This window comes from Phascolarctos cinereus, unplaced genomic scaffold (assembly GCF_003287225.1).
Source record: "Phascolarctos cinereus isolate Bilbo 61053 unplaced genomic scaffold, phaCin_HiC Scaffold_9;HRSCAF=440, whole genome shotgun sequence".
Classification (NCBI taxonomy): Eukaryota; Metazoa; Chordata; class Mammalia; order Diprotodontia; family Phascolarctidae; genus Phascolarctos; species Phascolarctos cinereus.
The window spans coordinates 916016-935736 of NW_027556402.1; the positions used below are offsets into that span (position 1 = coordinate 916016).

At 36.7% G+C, this 19721-nt stretch overlaps 1 protein-coding gene and 1 pseudogene across 1 annotated transcript in view; one reads left to right on the forward strand and one right to left on the reverse strand.

Annotated features, from left to right (window-relative positions):
• The window catches only part of SGCZ (sarcoglycan zeta), a 541542-nt gene that overhangs the window by 361787 nt on the left and 160034 nt on the right, over positions 1 to 19721 (reverse strand). The window lies entirely within an intron of this gene.
• LOC110203135 (large ribosomal subunit protein eL6 pseudogene) lies at positions 8448 to 9346 on the forward strand (annotated as a pseudogene).

Consider the following 19721-nt stretch of genomic DNA (forward strand, 5'->3'; position numbering starts at 1 on the left):
GCCAAATGCAAGGGTGTTATCATTGGCTGAACAATGGGGGCTCATGGAGAAGAGGATGGCTTGCTGCCACTGAATATGGAATAACTTTCAGTGATGTACTTTTACTGATGGTCTGTACTGTAGTGCCAGTTAGTGAGGGTATATGTGAAAAGAAAATGATGGCTCGGCATGGGGCCTGAGCATCGTATAACGAGAACACTAGCTCGGATATGTATATACATACATGCATACATACATACATATGTAGCATGTTAAGGTTTGCAGAACAGTTTCTTTTAAAACACCCTGTGGGGTCAGCAGGGCAAGCATCATTACTTTTGAGTCTTAGGGAAACAGGCTTTGAAGAGTTAATGGACTTGCCCAAGGTCATAGAGGTAGAAGTGCTTCCACTATAGATCTCTCTGGACTCCAGGGTGGTTGATTACCACAATAACTGACACTCTCTCAGTGTCATTAAAGTCAATGCCTGGTCAGGGAAATAACACAAGTGCCTTGGAAGGATGATAAACTCTGATATATTCGGGACATTTTTTCCTGGAGAAGACAGAGTCCTAGAAGGCTGAGGACATCCTTAATCACTGCTCAAAGAGAGAATAAAAGTTAAAGGAGTACAGTGATGTTTCCCACAGACTGCCACTTTATATTTATTCAGGGTATCATAGATAATGTGAGTACAATCAACTTCACAGTAAAGGTGAAATGGAAGTGTGGAAGAATGAGCTTGCATTTGGTCTGAAAGAAAAAAAAAACAATCTACTTGAAGCTGAACGTATGAGGAGAAAGGGACCCACCAGAAAGGTTTCATGGTACATACGACCACATTGTAAATGGTCTTAATGAAATGAATGAATTGACATCCAATCATTCTTCTAAAATGAGGTGATATGGACTCATGGGATTTAGTTTAGTGGAGAGTCGGGAGCTTAAAAACATGAACAACTCAGGTCCCAGCTGTTGACAAATGGACAGTATCATCAAAAGAGGTTTTTGTTATCCATGTACAAGTAGACCTGGGCTGGGCACCATCTCTGTCCCCTCTCAGGACTCCAAAGTTGAGAATCAAGAGGAAATGAGCTTCCCTTTCAGTAGGAATTAAACATAATTTTTAGAAAGAAAGATACAAAGCAGGGTTTAAATCTCTGGGAATAGCTACATCAAAATCACCCAAATAACATTGCTTGAATTAAAGAAGAAATGAAAGCATTTGAATCCCCAAACACCACTTGTCTCAACAATAACAGACAAGCACAGCTTATACAATTGGCTTCAAAGGATCAGTAAGACAGTCTGATTTTTTGAGACTCTTGAGAAATTTTGAAATGATTTTTAAAATTTTTAAAAATTTGTTATTTTAAACATTGTTTGATTTTTTAATTTTTAGCTCCAAATTCTCACTCTCCCTCCAAATCCTTTCCCTACCCCCGAGAAAACATGTCAACTATATGTGTGAAACTATGAAAAACATTTCCACATTAGTCATTTTAAAAAAAAAACAAGAAAAATAAAGAAAGTAAGAAATTTTTACTTGATTTTTTACTCAAAATTCAACAGTTCTCTCTCTGGAGGTGGATAGCATTTTCTCATTATGAGTCCTTTCGAATCATCTTGGATTTTTGTATTTATCAGAGAAGCCAAGTCTTCACAGTAGATCATCATTATAACATTGTTGTTACTGTGTACAAGAAAAAACTTCTCATTTCACTTTGTAGTAGTTCATACAGGTCTTGCAATGTATTTTTTCTAAAACTACCCCTCTTGTCACTTCCAACTGTACAATATTACTCCATCACAATCATATGCCACAACTTGCTCAGCCATTCCCCAATTGATGGGCATCCCCTCAATTCCAATTCTTTGCCACCACCAAAAGAGCTGCTGTAAATATTTGTGTATATGTGGGTCCTTTTCCCATTTTTATGACCTCTTTGGGATAAAGACCTAGAAGTAGTATTGCTGGGTCAAAGGGTATATGCAGTTTTATAGCCCTTCAGGCATAGCTCCAAATTGTTCTGTAAAATATTTGGAACAATTCACAACTCCACCAACAATTCATTTGTTACCTATTTTTCCCATATTCCTTCCAGCATTTCTCTAATGAACAGTGATTTGAGAATTTTTTTCATACAACTATAGATGACTGATTTTTTTCTGAAAACTGCATGTTTATATCCTTTGACGATTTATCAATTTGGAAATGACTCCTATTTTTAAAAAAAATTAAGTCAGTTCTGTACTCAGTGTATGTTTGAGAAATGAGGACTTTATCAGAAAATCATGCTTTAAAAATGTTTGATACCACTTCATTGTCTCTGGTACTTTTTAGGGAAATGGAATTTACCTGATTATCTCTTTTAATTAGGTCTATTTTTGCTTTGTCTGAAATCCTGATTGCTACCTCTACCTTTTTTAAAATCAGCTGAAGCATACTAGATTCTGCTCCAGCCCTTTATATTAACTCTGAGTATCTTTCTGTTTTAGCTATGACTCTTGTAAAGAGCATATTGTTGGATTCTAGTTAATTATACATTCTGTTACCTGCTTTAGTTTTGTGGGAGATCTCATCCCATTCATATTCACAGTTATAATTACTAACTGTATATTTTCCTCCACCCCATTGGCTTCTGTCTGTCCTTCTGTCTCTCTCTCCCCCTTGACCCTCCTCACTGTTTCCCTTAATCTGTCCTCTTTTTTTTCATTTCCTCTAATCCCCTTCCCTTCCAATTTACCTATTGGGTAAGTCACATTTACATGCACAGATGACTCTTTGTCTGTGTGTGTGTGTTTGTATACTTCCCTCTTCAAACAAATTCCAATGAGAGTGAAGTTCAAGCATTACCTATCATTTCCCCTCCTCCATTTTCCCCTCCACTATAAAAGATATTCTGTGAACCCCTTTTTCCTTATACTACCTCTCCCTTCCCCCTTCTCCCAGTGCCTCCCTCTTTCTCACCAGTTCATTTTCTGAGATCATCCTAACATGATTGACTCACATCCATGCCCTCTGTTTTTGTAGACTCTTTCTAACTACTCTAATAACATTAAAGTTCTTGGGATCTATATGTAACATCTTCCCATATAGGAATATAAATAATTTAATTTTATTTAGTCCCTTATAATTACCCTTTTGTGTTTACCTTTTTATGTTTTTCTTGAGTCTTCTGTTTGAATGTCAAATATTTTTTTCAGCTCTGGTCTTTACATCAGCAATATTTGAAATTCCTCAGTTTCATTAAATGTCCATCTCCCCCTGAAGGATTATAATCATTTTTGCTGGGTAGGTTTTTCTTAGTTGAAATCCCAGCTCCTTTGCCTTATGGAATATCATATTCCAAGCCCTTTGCTCCTTTAATGAAGCAGTTGTTAAATCTTATGTTATCCTGACTGTGGCAGCACAATATTTGGTTTTTTTTTCTTTCTGACTGCTCTCATTATTGTCTTTTGGGTTCTCTGAGAACTCTAGAACTCAGAGATCTTTGGAATTTGGTGAAACTTCTAGGAGCTTTCATTTTAGAAACTCTTTCAGGAGGTGATTATTTCAATTTCATTTTACCCTCTGGATCTAAGGTATCATGGCAGTCTTCCTTGACAATTTCTTGAAATATCATGCCTAGGCTCTTTCTTTGATCAGGGCTTTTCTCCTTGATCAATTTTCCAGGTCAGTTGTTTTTAAGACATTTCACATTTTTTTATATTTTTTTTCCCATTCTTTTTACTTTGTATTGTTATTTCTTAGGGGTCTTATGAAGTCATTACCTTCCACTAGGCCAATCATAATTTTTAAGGAATTACTTTCTTCAGTGAGATTTGAATCTCTTTTTCCACTTGGCCAATTATGGTTTTTTCAGTTCTTTTATTCAGCGAATGTTTGTATCTTATTTTCCATTTGGCCTGTTCTGCTTTTTAAGGAGTTCTTTTTTTCAGTGAATTGTTGTGTCTCTTTTACCATTAGGCCAGTTCTGTTTTTTAAATTATTATCTTCTTCAATATTGTTTGTGCCTCTTTTACCAAGCTATTAATTCTTGAAATGTTCAAGCATCACTCTCATTTCTTTTCCCATTTTTTCCCCTTTACTACCCTTATCTATCTCTTTAATGCTTCCAAGAATTTTTGTTGGGTTAAGGTAGACTTATTATTTTTCTTTGAGGCTTTGTTTGTAGCTGTTTTTACACTGTTTTCTCCTTCTGAGTTTATGTTCTCTTCTTCACTGCTATGGTAGTAGCCTTTTATGGTCAATTATTTTTTATTAATTACTTATTTTTCCAGCTTATTTTTTTACTTTGAACTTTGTGTTAAAATTGGGCCACTTCAGAATGGACGGGAAGGCACTGTCCAAAGCTTTAGGCTTTTTTTGTGCTATGATTTTCACAGGTCGTTCTGGGGCGTTTGCAAGTTTTCATTCCTTTCAAGGTGATATGAATCTGGAAAAGGTGTGGTTCCTACTCTCCTGGTCTTCATTCTGGTCTTATCCAGGAAGGGCCCTTGCTTCTATGCAGTCACAAGTGCTACTGCTCCTCTTTGCTTTGGAACTATAACTGAGGCTCCTGCTCCCTTATCACCAGCCACCAGTGCTCCTCTCCACCCTGGAACAGTGCCCCAGAACTGTTTATGGGCAATAGTGTTGCCAATCAGTAGTAGCTGCACCCAGTACCAGCAAAGGATCCCCAATAACTTCTTGCTGCTGATTTCCCATCTTACATTCCTCATTACAGTCTCTGGGCTGAACATTCTCAAAGCTGGTACTGCTATCACTTTTGCTACCACTAAGTGTGGTCTCCAGACAGGTCTCAAATCAGGTATCACAAACTTCTCCTTTGAGCTTAGGTTTTCTTAGGCCAGAAAAATGTCTCACTCTGACCTTTTGTTGGCTTTGCCACTATAAGATTTGATTTGAGAATTTATTTTAAATTGGAGGGGAATGTTAGGAGAATTCAATTGTGGGTTCTATCTAATCCATAATCTTTGCTCCACCATCCCACCCCACACATCCCCTGTGCTGAAATTTTTTGTAACATAAATGCCAGAATCTGATACTCATGACATTTTATTTTTGTTTTTCAGTAGCTGAATCTCAGCAGGATAGGTTTCAGGCATTTAGCCTGAAATATACTTAAAAGAAGTTAAAGCCCCTGGGAAAAGTTCCTGTAATCCCAGGCATACTTCAAACAAAAGACTTAGCCAAAGGGGCAAAGGGTACCTTACCACTGAGTTACTGTCACTCTCAATTGGAAGTTAGGTGTGTCACAATGATCACAAAAGAAGGCTAAGGGAATTAAGTTTCCAAGAAAAATGCATCAAAAGGAGCCATACAAAATAAAACTGGAAGGATAGGTACAAACTAGATTTTAGAGGGTTGGAAATTGTAAGGTGGTTGCTTGTACTTAAAAAAAAAATGATTCAACAGAACCTGGTTGTTAAAAAAAAATAATAGTGAGAGTATTAGAATGCTTTATTTATAAAAGAAAATCCAGGACCATTGGGGGCTCAAGAAAACATACATGCAAGGTGATGCCTCTGTGAGCTATGGAACAATGTTATTTGTGTAATGGAGGCAGAAAAACTGGACAGAAAAGTCTAAGAAAGCCTGGAGAAAAGAGAGCAGCCCCTTAGAGAAAAATCCTTGGAGAACAATCCAGTTAGCTCTGAAAGGATTTGAAACCAAATCTAAAGGAGCACCTTAGACATTTTGATTTCAGGGGAAATGGGAAGTTCTACCATCTTATAATGTACAGGATGTGAAGAAATGACTGACTGTACTTCATAACAAGGTTATCATAATTGTCCTTCTTCCCTCATTGCTTTCACAGAACAAAATTGACTGAGTATAGAAAACGACCATGCAACCCATCTCTTTCCCTCACATTTTTTTTGGAAACTACAATTCAAACAGCTCTTTAGGGTACCTTTTCATGGGGGGTGGTATTATTGCTTCCTGGCTTTCACCCATGCTGTCACCCTCTCAGTGCATGACTAGGATGGGGAGCAGAGGATGTAATTAAGAAAGACATTAGAGCAAGCCTAGCCCAACCTTTACCAAGGCTATTACTGAAGGTCAGAACTAGCACTGCTGGATTTGCACACAAGTTCTCTGACTAAATCTGGACTCTTTTATACTACTTTCACCATTCAGCTATGAGCATTTGTGATTCTGTTTAACCCATCTTAAAAGCAATGAGTTTCTTTTATATAGTGGGAGGTCCTTTTTTTTTTAAATTTCCCTTGTTTAGTTCCTATATCATTAAATCATTAAATATTTAATTTAAGACATATATATATACACATATATATATATATATGTATGTTGTGTGTTTTGTATGTATGTGTGCGCATATGTGTATGTGTGTTTATATACATATTTATGTGACCATGTTTGTTTGTATATACTGTGTGTATGCATACATATGTGCGTTTTCCTTCAGACTGAATAAGATACATAACTTGAAATCTACAAGCATATCTGGATATAATATTCTCTTTAAACTCCTAAAAAAGATTAAGATAACCTTTTGTATAATAATTGCATATTTTTAAGTCATGTGTCCAAGCAGTTCTGGAGCTATAAATCCAGGTCATTCATTCATTCATACATGCCTTCTTTCTTTCAGTACCTGCCATGTGAAAGGATATTGCCAATATTCTACTACATTTATAAAGCAGCTATAATTGGGAGATTCTTGGGGGGGGGGGCATCTCCAAAAACACTTAAGATGCTCATATCCATTTTAAGTTTCTTCACCTCAGTCCATCCTTAAAAGATATCCAAAACTCCATTACCTAGGCTGGCCTTGAAATCGGAGAGAAATGCACACTAGTGCATTGTTGGTGGACCTGTGAATTGGTCCAACCATTCTGGAAAGAAAATTAGCAAAATGTGCATATGCCTCAGGGAGAGGGAGGGAAAGAGAGGGGAAGGGAGAATTTATTGAGGGCTTAGTATGTGCTAGGCACTAAGCTATATTTTTATAGCATTTTATATATATATATATATATATATATATATATATATATATATATATACAAACACACACACATATGAATATATATATATAAGAATATACTGTTCTCAGGCAATAAAGAGAAACAAATAACAGCATGATCACTTCACACAAATACTTTACATTCTAATAGACAAAGAAAAAACACAATAAGGACTTTCCGGGATCCAAGATGGCAGAGTGAAAAGGTAGTTGCTCTCACTCTCCCCTATCAGCCTTTGAAAACCTACAAAATATCACCCAAGGAAAAAACTCTGGAACAGCTGAACTAGAAGAAAGACGATGAGCAGGAGTGCAGCAGGCCAGCAAACTGGTCTCCCAGTGCCTCAGCAAAAATAAGGGATGCAGAACTACAAGGGGCCCCAGGCAGATAAGCACCCTGAGGCATTCATCTGAAAGGAGGTGAAGAAAGCAACATAAAGGCTTCCTAAAGCCCCAGCCTTGCTGGTTCCAGACCAACACCAGGTGAGCTGTCAGAGCCCTGCAGCCTCCAAATGTGAAGAACTCCTGAAGCATAGGTGGTAGAACAGGCAAACACCAACACCTGGACCTCATAGGTGCCTCAGTGAAGGCAGGAGGAGGGGGGGAAACCGGAGGAGTCCAGCTCAGAAAACCACCAGGTGCCTCAGCACTCTACTATAAAGGAATCTCCCAGTGCATTAGCAGAAATGAGGGAGAAAACACTGCAGGGGGCCCCAGGCAGATCAACCCCCTGAAGCACCCATTTAAAAGGAGCTGAAGAAAGCTAAAGGAAAGGAAAAGCAGGCAACCTAGAATTGCCTGAAGGTTCCAGCCTTGCTGATTCCAACCCAACATGAGGTAAGCTGCCAAAACCCTGCAGCCTCCAATTGCCAACATAAGGGGCTCCAGCACACAAAGCCAGTGACCAAGACCTAGGTTCCCAAAACAAGAAGCTTGGGTTAGTGCCCTCTGCTCCCCAGCAGGAGAGCTCAATCCCTTTAAAGGCCAGGGAATAAAGAAACACCATGAGTAAAAAGAAATGTACCATAGATTCATATTATGAGAAGATCAAGACAGCAATTCTGAAGAGGACAACATTGTCAACAAACCCACATCTGTAACAACAAAAGGGAATATGAACTGGTTTGAAGCCCAAAAAGCCTTCTTAGAGGAGCTGAAGAAGGATTATAATAGTCAAATGAGAGAGGTAGAAGAGTCCTTCAAAAATACAATTGGCCAATTGGAAAAAAAATACACTGAAGAAAACAATTCCCTAAAAAACACAATTGGCCAACTGAAGAAGGAAGGACAAAAATTAACAGAAGAGTACACTGAAGAAAACAAGTCCCTAAAAAACACAACTGGCCAATTGAAGAAGGAAGTACAAAAACTAACAGAGGAAAACAATCTGTTAAAAACTAGAATTGGACAAATGGAAACTAATGTCTCTATAAGAGAACAAGAATCTGTCAAACAGCTTTCCCTTCCCTCAAGATGGTGGATAAAACCCCCCAAAGGAACCAAAGGAAAAGAAGGTCTGAAAGGAAAAAAAAGGAGAAAAACAAGAAGGAAGATGTGGCTGAAAAGGTGGTGAAAAAGCCCCAAAAGCACTGCAGTCGGAACCAAGTCCTGGCCCGAGGGATCAGTCGATACTCTAGGTCTGCAAAGTATTCCAGGAGAGCCATGTACAAGTGGAAATACATTGCACCAAAAACCCGGATTGAAAGGAAAAAGAAAGAGAAGGTGCCTGCTACTATCTCAAAGCCAGTTGGTGGTGATGAGAATGGAGGAACTTGTGTGGTAAAGATTCGCAAGATGCTGAGACGTTACCCTACTGAGGATGTGGCTAGAAAGCTGCTAAGTCATGGCAAAAAGCCCTTCAGCCAGCATGTAAGGAGACTTTGATCTAGCATCACCCCGGGTACAGTTCTGATCATGCTCACTGGCCACCACAAGGGCAAACGAGTGATTTCCAGAAGCAGTTGGCTAGTGGCTTGCTACTGGTGACTGGACCTCTGACCATCAACCGTGTTCCTCTGAGAAGGACTCATCAGAAATTTGTCATTGCCACCTCTACCAGCATTAACCTTTCAGGTGTAAAAATTCCAAATCATCTTACCGATGCTTACTTCAAGAAGAAGAGGTTCTGTTAACCTAGACACCAGGAAGGAGAGGTTTTTGACACAGAAAAAGAGAAATACAAGATTACGGAGCAGCGCAAGGCTGATCAGAAAACAGTGGACTCTCAGAGCCTGCCCCAAATCAAGAAAATTCCTCAGCTCCGTGGCTACCTCTGCTCTGTATTCTCTCTCTCCAACACAGTCTATCCTCACAAACTGGTATTTTAAATGCCTTGCACAGAACTCTCATTAAAATATTTGGAATAGCTAAAAAAAAAATCAGTCAAACAGAAACAAAAAATAAAAAATAGATGAAAACATAAAATATCTCATTGGTAAAACAACCGACCTGGAAAATCCATTCAGGAGAGACAATTTAAAAATTATTGGACCACCTGAAAATTGTTACGAGTAAAAGAGCCTGGACAGTATCTTTCAGGAAATCATAAAGGAAAACTGCCCAGAAGTCCTAGAACCAGAAGGGAAAATAACCATAGAAAGAATCCACCACCTCACCACCTGAAAGAGATCCCAAATTGACAACACCAAGGAATATAATAGTAAAATTCCAAAATTACCAAATGAAAGAGAAGGTGCTGCAAGCAGCCAGAAAGAAACAATTTAAATATCATGGAACCACAGTCAGGATTACACAGGACCTTGCAGCTTCTACATTAAAAGACCACAGGGCATTGAACATGATATTCCATAAGACAAAGGAGCTTGGAATGCAGCCAAGGATCAACTACCCAGCAAAACTGGGCATCATATTTCAAGGGAGGAGATGGATATTCAATGAATTAGGAGACTTCCAAACTTTCCTGATAAAAAGACCAGAGCTCAACAAAAAATTTGATCTTCAAGTACAGTACTCAAGAAGGACATAAAAAGGTAAATGGGACAGAAAGGTACAATATGTTGTTAATAAGGGGGGGGCTGTTTAAACCCCTACAAGGGAATATGACACTTGCAACCCTTGAGAACTGTATTGTTATTACACCATGTTAAAGGAGTATACATAAAGAGGGTGGATATTAGTTGACTTTGATGTAATAATAATAATAAAAAAATCTAATCAAGTAGGATAAATGAATCCAAATGAGCAGATCAATCTGATCTTAGAAAATGTACTGAAAAGGAGAGGCAGACAAGGATAAATTACATTAAAGGAAAAGACACAAAATCCTATTACAGCAGAGGGAAAGGGGGGTTGAGCATTGTTTGAACCTTACTGTCATTAGATTTGGCTCAAGAAGGGAATAACATAATCACTTAGGTATAGAAATCTAACTTGCCCTAGAGTGAATAGGAGGAAAAGGGGAAAGAAAAGGAGGGGGAAAGAAAAGGAGGAGGGGAAAGAAGGGAGGGAAGAAGCAGTAAGAGTAAAGGGGAAGAAAAGGGAAAGGGATAATAAAAGGGAACAGGGACTGAAGGAGGTGGTGGTCAAAAGCAAAACACTAGTGAAGGGGGAAAGGAAAAAGGAGAAAGAAAAGCATAAATGGGGGGAAAAGGATGGAGAAAAAGACACAGATAGTAATCATAACTGTGAATGTGAATGGGATGAACTCTCCCATAAAATGGAAATGGATTGCAGAATGGATTAAAAACCATAATCCTACAATATGTTGTTTACAGGAAACACATTTGAAAAAGAGTGACACATACAGGGTAAAGGTAAAAGGCTGGAGCAGAATATATTATGCTTCAGCTGAAGTAAAAAAAGCAGGGGTAGCAATCCTGATCTCAGACAAAGCAAAAGCAAAAATAGATCTAATCAAAAGAGATAAGGAAGGAAACTACATCCTGCTAAAAGGCACCATAGACAATGAAGTAATATCATTACTAAACATATATGCACCAAATGGTATAGCATCCAAATTCTTAGAGGAGAAGTTCAGGGAGTTACAGGAAGAAATAGACAGCAAAACTATACTAGTGGGGACCTGAACCTCCCCTCTCTGCACTAGATAAGTCTAACCACAAAATAAACAAGAAAGAAGTTAAGGAGGTGAATAGAACATTAGAAAAGTTAGGTATGATAGACCTCTGGAGAAAACTGAATGGGGATAGAAAGGAATACTTTTTTCTCAGCAGTACATGGCACATACACAAAAATTGACCATGTACTAGGGCATAAAAACCTCACAATCCAATGCAGAAAGGCAGAAATATTAAATGCATCCTTTTCAGATCATGATGCAATAAAAATTATATGTAATAAAGGGCCATGGAAAGATAGACTAAAAAATAATTGGAAACTAAATAATCTAATCCTAAAAAATGATTGGGTCAAACAACAAATCATAGAAACAATCAATAATTTCATTCAAGAGAATGACAATAATGAGACAACATACCAAAACTTATGGGATGTCAGAAAGCGGTTCTTAGGGGAGGTTTTATATCTCTAAATGCTTACATAAATAAAATAGAAAAAGAAGAGATTAATGAATTGGGCATACAACTAAAAAAACTAGAAAAAGAACAACTTAAAAATCCTCAACTAAACAGCAAATTAGAAATATTAAAAAAAAGGAAAAATTAAAAATTGAAATTAAGAAAACTATTGAACTAATAAATAAAACTAAGAGCTGGTTTTATGAAAAAACCAATAAAATAGATAAACTTTGATTAATTTAATTAAAAAAAGAAAGAAGAAAACCAAATTACTAGTATCAAGAATGAAAAGGGCAAAGCTACCACCAAGGAAGAGGAAATTAAAACAATAATTAGGAATTATTTTGCCCAACTATATGCCAACAAATTTGACAATCTTAGTGAAATGGATACATATTTACAAAAATATAAATTGCCCAGATTAACGAAGAGGAAGTAAAATACTTAAATAACCCCATCTCAGAAAAAGAAATTGAACAAGCCATTGATGAACTCCCTAGGAAAAAATCTCCAGGGCCAGATGGATTTACATGTGAATTCTATCAAACATTTAAAACAATTAATTCCAATACTATATAGAGATTTGGGAAAATAGGTGAAGAAGGAGTCTTACCAAATTCTTTTTATGATACAAATATGGTGTTGATACCTAAACCAGGAAGAGTCAAAATAGAGAAAGAAAATTATAGACCAATTTCTCTAATGAATATAGATGCAAAAATTTTAAACAAATACTAGCAAGTAGATTGCAGCAACTTATCACAAGAATAATACACTATGACCAGGTAGGATTTATACCAGGAATGCAGGGTTGGTTCAATATTAGGAAAACTATCAGCATCATTGAGCATATCAACACCAAAACCAACAGAAACCACATGATCATCTCAATAGATGCAGAAAAAGCTTTTGATAAAATACAACACCCATTCCTATTAAAAACACTAGAAAGCATAGGTATAAATGGAGTCTTCCTTAAAATAATAAATAGCATATAACTAAAACCTTCAGCAAGCATTATATGTAATAGGGACAAGCTAGAAGCATTTCCAATAAGATCGGGGTGAAACAAGGATGTCCATTATCACCACTGTTATTCAATATTGTACTGGAAACCTTAGCTTTAGCAATAAGAGAAGAAAAAGAAATTGAAGGCATTAGAATAGGCAAAGAAGAAACAAAGCTATCACTCTTTGCAGATGACATGATGATATACTTAGAGAATCCTAGAGAATCAAGTAAAAAACTACTTGAAATAATAAACAACTTTAGCAAAGTTGCAGGCTATAAAATAAACCCACATAAATCATCAGCATTTCTATATATTACCAACAAAGCCCAACAGCAAGAGATAGAAAGAGAAATCCCATTTAAACTTACTGTAGACATTATAAAATATTTAGGAGTCTACCTCCTGAAACAAACCCAGGAACTCTATGAACACAATTACAAAACACTTTTCACACAAAAAAATCAGATCTAAATAATTGGAAAAACATCAGTTGCTCGTGGGTAAGCCAAGCTAATATAATAAAAATGACAATCCTACCTAAGCTAATTTACTTATTCAGTGCCATACCAATCAAACTACCAAAAATTATTTTATAGAGTTAGAAAAAATAATAACAAGATTCATTTGGAAAAACAAAAGGTCCAGAATATCAAAGGAACTAATGAAAAGAAATGCAGGGGAAGGTGGCCTAGCAATTCCAGATCTTAAATTGTATTATAAAGCAGCAATCATCAAAACTGCTTGGTACTGGCTAAGAAATAGAATGGTGGATAAGTGGAATAGGCTAAATATGCAAGACACAGTAGTCAATAAATATAGTAATCTATTTTATAAATCCAAAGACCCCAGCTTCTGGGATAAGAACCCACTCTTTGAAAAAAACTGCTGGGAAAACTGGAAAAGAGTATGGCAGAAACTAGGCATAGACCCAAATCTCACACCATATACCAAAATAAAGTCAAAATGGGTTCAGACTTAGATATAAAGGCTGATACCATAAGTAAACTGGGAGAACAAGGAATAGTTTACCTATCAGATCTATGGAGAACAGAAGAATTCATGACCAAACAGGAGATAGAGAACATTATGAAAAGCAAAATGGATAATTTTGATTACATTAAATTGAAAAGTTTTTGCAAACAAAGCCAATGCAACTAAGATTAGAAGGAAGGTAGAAAATTGGGAAAGAATTTTTACAACCAGTCTCTCTGATAAAGGCCTCATTTCTAAAATATATAGAGAATTAAGACAAATTTATAAGAACACAAGCCATTCCCCAATTGATAAATGGTCAAAGGATATGAACAGACAGTTCTCAGATGAAGAAATTAAAGCCATCTATAGTCATATGAAAAAATGCTCTAAATCGTTATTGATTAGAGAAATGCAAATCAAAACAACTCTGAGTACCAATACACCTATCAGATTGGCCAACATGACAAAACAGGAAAATGATAAATGTTGGAGAAGATGTGGGAAAATTGGAACACTAATACATTGTTGGTGGAGTTGTGAAATGATCCAACCATTTTGGAGAACAATTTGGAACTATGCCCAAAGGGCTACAAAAATGTGCATACCCTTTGATCCAGCAATAGCACTTCTAGGGCTATATCCCAAAGAGATCAAACAAATGGGAAAAGGACCCACATGTACAAAAATATTCATAGCAGCTCTTTTTGTGGTGGCAAAGAATTGGAAATTGAGAGGATGCCCATCAATTGGGGAATGGCTGAGCAAGTTGTGGTATATGAATGTAATGGAATACTATTGTGCTATAAGTAATGATGAACTGGCTGACTTCAGAAAAACCTGGAAAGACTTATATGGTCTGATGTCGAGTGAAGTGAGCAGAACCAAGAGGACTTTGTACACAATAACAGCCATGTTATGCATGACTAATTGTTAAACTGAACCCTTCTCAGCATTACAGGATCTAAGACATCTCCAGAGGCCTCGGATGGAAAATGCTGTTCACATCCAAAGAAAGAACTATGGAAGTCGAATTGCTATCACTTATTTTTACCTTCCATTGAGTTTGTTTCATCTTTCTGATGGTTCCTCCTATTGCTTTTAATTTTTACTTAAAACTTCACTAATGTGAAAATATGTTTAATAGGAATATAAATGTAAAGCCTATACCAGATTGTGTGCCATCTTGGGGATGGTGGGGGGAAAAAAGGGGGAGAAAAATTTTCAACTCAAAAGCATATGGAAGTAATTGTTGATAAATCAAAACAAATTAATAAAATTTAAAGGGAAAAAAAGCAACACAATAAGGATCACTATTTGACAAAAACTGCTGTGAAAACTGGAAAATAGGATGGCAGAACCTAGGCATAGACCTACATTTTACACCGTATACCAAAATAAGGTCAAAATGGGTACATGATTTAGACATAAAGGGTGGTATAATAAGCTAATTAGGAGAGCAATAGTTTACCTGTCAGATCTATGGAGAAGGGAGGAATTTATGATGAAACAAGAGATAGAGAACATTATGAAATGCAAAACGGATAAGTTTGATTACATTAAATTAAAAAAAAAACTTTTGCTCAAATGAAACCAATGCAACCAAGATTAGAAGTAAAGCAAAAAGATGAAAAACAATTATTACAATCAGTGTTTCTGATAAAGGCCTCATTCTAAATAATATAGAGAATGAACTCAAATTTGTAAGAACACAAGTCATTTGTTGAGAAATGATCAGAGGATATGAACAGGCAGTTTTCAGATGAAGGAATTAAAGCTATCTATAGTAAAATAAAAAAAAATGTTCAAAATCACTATTGACTAGATAAATGCAAATTGAAACTCCAAGGTACCATCTTATACCTATCATATTGGCCAATAGGACAGAAAAGTAAAATGATAAATGTTGAAGAAAATGTGAGAAAATTGGAATACTAATGCATTGTTGCTGGAATTGTGAACTGATGCAACCATTCTTGGGAACAATTTGGAACTATACCCAAAGGGCTATAAAACTGTGCATACTCTTTGAACCAGCAATATCACTAGTAGGTCTCTATACCAAATAAATTATAAAAAAGGTAAATGACCCACAAGTGCAAAAACATTTATAGCACCCCTTTGTGTGGTGGCAAAGAATTAAAAATCAAGGGGATGCCCATCAATTGGGGAATGGCTCAATAAGTTGTGGTATATGAATGTAATGGAAGACTTGTGTTAATAGAAATGATGAATGGGAATATTTCAGGAAAACCTGGAAAGACTTACATGAACTGATGCTGAGGGAAGGGAGGAGAACCAGGAGAATATTGTACACAGTAACAGCAACATTGTGAAATGATCAACTATGACAGACTTAGCTCTTCTCGACAATACAATGATCCAAGACAATTCCAAAAGACTCATGAAGGAAAGTTCTATACACATCCAGAGAAAGAACCAAGGAGTCTGAATCCAGATTGAAGCATATTTTCACTTTTTTGTTTTTTCTTTCTTGTGTTTTTTTTTCCTTTGCTATGATTCTTCTTTCACAACATGACTAATGTGGAAATATATTTAACATGATATTTCATGTATAATCTATATCAAATTGCTTGCTATCTTGGGAAGGGGAGGAAAGGAGAAAAATTTGGAACTCAAAATCTCATGAAAATGAATGTTGAAAACTATCTTTACATGTAACTGGAAAGAATCAAAAATATTTAGTAAGGAATTTTTTTTTTATTTTAAAACGGTAAACAAGCCAAAAAACATAATGAGGAGCTAGAAAGGGGTCAGGGGTAGGGATAGAGCCACAGGGAGGTCAATGACAAAATAAAGCCTCTATATAATAAAATATTTATAGTAGTCATTTTTTATAGTAGCAAAATATAATTCTAATAGAAAGATACCTGCTAAGCAGAGCAAGGCTAAAGAAGTTATGGCATATGGCATGTGATTATGATGAAGCACAATTATGATACAAGAATTAGGGAATCTGGTGAATATGAAGGAAAATCAGGAGACATACAGAAACTGACATAAAGTGAAGTAAGCAGAACCATGAAGGTAAACTATGCCATGACTATAGGAAAGAAAGAACCACAGAACATTCTAAACTGAAATATGTGAAATTATAATGGGCAAGGACACCTTCTCTCCTTCTCTACAGACACAGGAGACACTAGTTGTCATATAATGTATGTATAATGTCTGGCTATTCCAATATTATTGGTTATTTTTTTCTGATTTTGTTTTCTTTGTTGTATGAGATGGGTTTTTGTGAGCAGCTAGGGAACAGAATATACTGTAAAATTGAATATATATATATATATATATATGTATGTATGTATGTATGTATGTATGTATATACACCACATATACTAGGGGTATTAGTTAAACTCTAAGTTCCTATTTACAGAAACTTCAGTTTCAGGGTTTTTAGGACTCTGCTCTAAGAGGGACACAGGAAATGTCATGGAGAAACAAAATAGTGCCAGCATTTCCTTATTTATTTGCAGAAGTTGGTAACCTGGTTTAGAGAATGTCTTCCCATGGAAAGATCATAGTTATTCCTTGCTTAGAGTTAAGAAGGATTTTAACATTGAAGTAAGAGGGAGAGATCTTTCTCCTAGATCTTTATCTATACCACAGGGATCTCAAGTTACATTCAAGGTTGGTGAATTGGGTCTTCTGCCTAATGAGTCTACTTAATAAGAATTGGCCATATATAGCTGAAATAAACATGTTTTGTAAAACATAGCATGAGAGCAAAAGTATTTTAAATTTTTATGTCTTTGGAAATTTTTATAAACTTGTTGTTCAGTTATTTCAGTTGTGTCTGACTCTATGATCCCATTTGGAGTTTTCTTGGCAAAGACACTGGAGAGGTTTGCCATTTTCTTCTCTAGCTCATTTTATGTGGGAGGAAACTGAGGCAAATAGGGTGAAGTGACTTGCCCAGGGTCACACAGCTAGCAAGTGTCAGAGGCCTGATGTGAACTTAGGAAATGAGTCTTCTAGACCTCAGGTGCAGCAAGACTGTACCCCCAACTGTCTAAATAATCAAGTCATTTCATGATTGACTTTTATTTATAAGTAATAAAAACACATGCAAAAGATTCTAAAAGCTCACCCCTTGAAAGAGATAGCTATATTGACAGCATGAAGAGGCACTGGTGGATGTTTGTGGAGACCTTTAGAGAGCCGCTGCTCTCATGACTCCTCAGTATTTATTCTGCCATCCTCATCATTCCTCCCCTGTGGATTTTGGAGTATTAGCCATACTACTTGTCCTTGCCTCATGACTTTAGCATTCCTCAGTAGCTATTTATTCATTGTAAATGTTTCAGAGATCATTTCTGAAGGAAGGGAATAAGCCATTTGAATTCTCAAGAGTCATCATAGATGGCCTTTCCAGAGTCCAACAGCTTTTATTCAGTAAAAATAACCTATTACATGTAGTCATGATCATGGTTTTGGCTGTTGTTTGATGCTGTGAGCATCCCTTTTTCTGTCTCTCGACCTTCTGTGATGGAGGCTTATTATCTGATTAACTCAGCTACACAATGATGTGATTCATTTCATTATTTCACAAACATGCATCTTACAACTCCTAAGACACTTGGGTGGTTCCCTAAACTCTTTCAAAATTCCTTCATGGCATAGGTGACTCTGGATTCAAAGGCAATTGTTATACAGTATAGACTCTGGCAGGTTCTCCCGAGCTAAAAACAAACAAACAAAGCAAAACAAAAACAGCACCTCTTAGAATGTACGAGGGATGGTGCCAATTCCATTTAATTCAAATACCTTTCCTCTTTATCCTATTGATATCTAGTTTGTACATAATTATTTTCATGGCATCTTCTCCATTAGACTGGAAGTTCTTTGAGGGCAGACTCTGTCTCTCCCCTTTCTTTGTATCTCTAGCACTCATAAAAATGCCTGACAGATGATAGGACCTTAATAAATGACTGGCCACCCTCTGTGCAATAGCCCAGGTAAGTCCAGAAAGACTCGTCACCAAGTTGGCCATATCAAAATGTATTTTTCAGTTCCAGCAGCTAATAAAGTCTTCCTTGATTGATTGGGGAGTGAGGACGCCACAAGAACAAAAGCTCTTGTCCCTCCTCCTACTTAAAAACTTCTTCTTCCTTCTAAAATGACCTTGCACTTATATTTGTCTGGACATGCTATGTCCTCACTTGTACAATGTAGGAGATCCCATCGAGTTTAAGGGATTGGTGCATTTTTATCATTTATCTTTCAATCCGTAGAACCTAGCATAAGAACACAGGGATATATAGGGGCGGGAGGAGGATATAGGGAGGGAAATTGAGAGAAAGGAAGGGAGTGGGAGAAGGACAGAGGAAAGCAAGAGATGGAGGGAGCTATAAATACACAAAGGAGACACACAGTGGATCCACACAGACTTAGTTGGGTTTTTTTAATTAATTTATTTTGATTTATCAACAATCACTTCCATATGCTTTTGAGCTTAAAATTTTTCTCCCCCTTCCTCCCCACCACCCTCCCCAAGACGGCCCACAATCTGATATAGGCTATACATTTACATTCCTATTAAACATATTTTCACATTAGTGAAGTTGTAAGTAAAAATTAAAACCAATAGCAGGAACCATCAGAAAGAGGAAACACAACTCAACAGAGGAGAAAAAAAAAAGATAGTGATTCAACTTTCACACTTATGATTACTATCTGTGTCTTTTTCTCCATCTTTTTCCCCCCTGTTTATGCTTTTCTTTCTCTTTTTCCCTCCTCACTAGTGTTTTGCTTTTGACCACCACCTCCTTCAGTCTCTCCTCCCTTCTATTATCCCTTTCCCTTTTCTTCCCCTTTGCCCTTACTGCTTCTTTCCTCCCTTCTATCCCCCCTCCCTTTTCTTTCCCCTTTTCCTTCCTGCTACCTATAGGGCAAGTTAGACTTCTATACCTAACTGATTATGTTATTCCCTTCTTGAGCCAAATCTAACGACAGTAAGGTTCAAACATTCCTCACCCCCCTCCCTTCTTTCCATCTGCTGTAATAGGATTTTCTGTCTTTTCCTGTAACATAATTTACCCTTGTCTGCCTCCTCCTTTCTCAGTACATTTTCTAAGATCAGATTAATGCCCTTACTTGGATACATTTAACCCACCTGATTAGATTTTTTTTTTATCATTACATCAAAGTCAACTAATATACTCACCCTTTATGTATACTCCTTTAACATGATGTAATAACAATACAGTTCTCAAGAGTTGCAAGTGTCATCCTTATTAACAA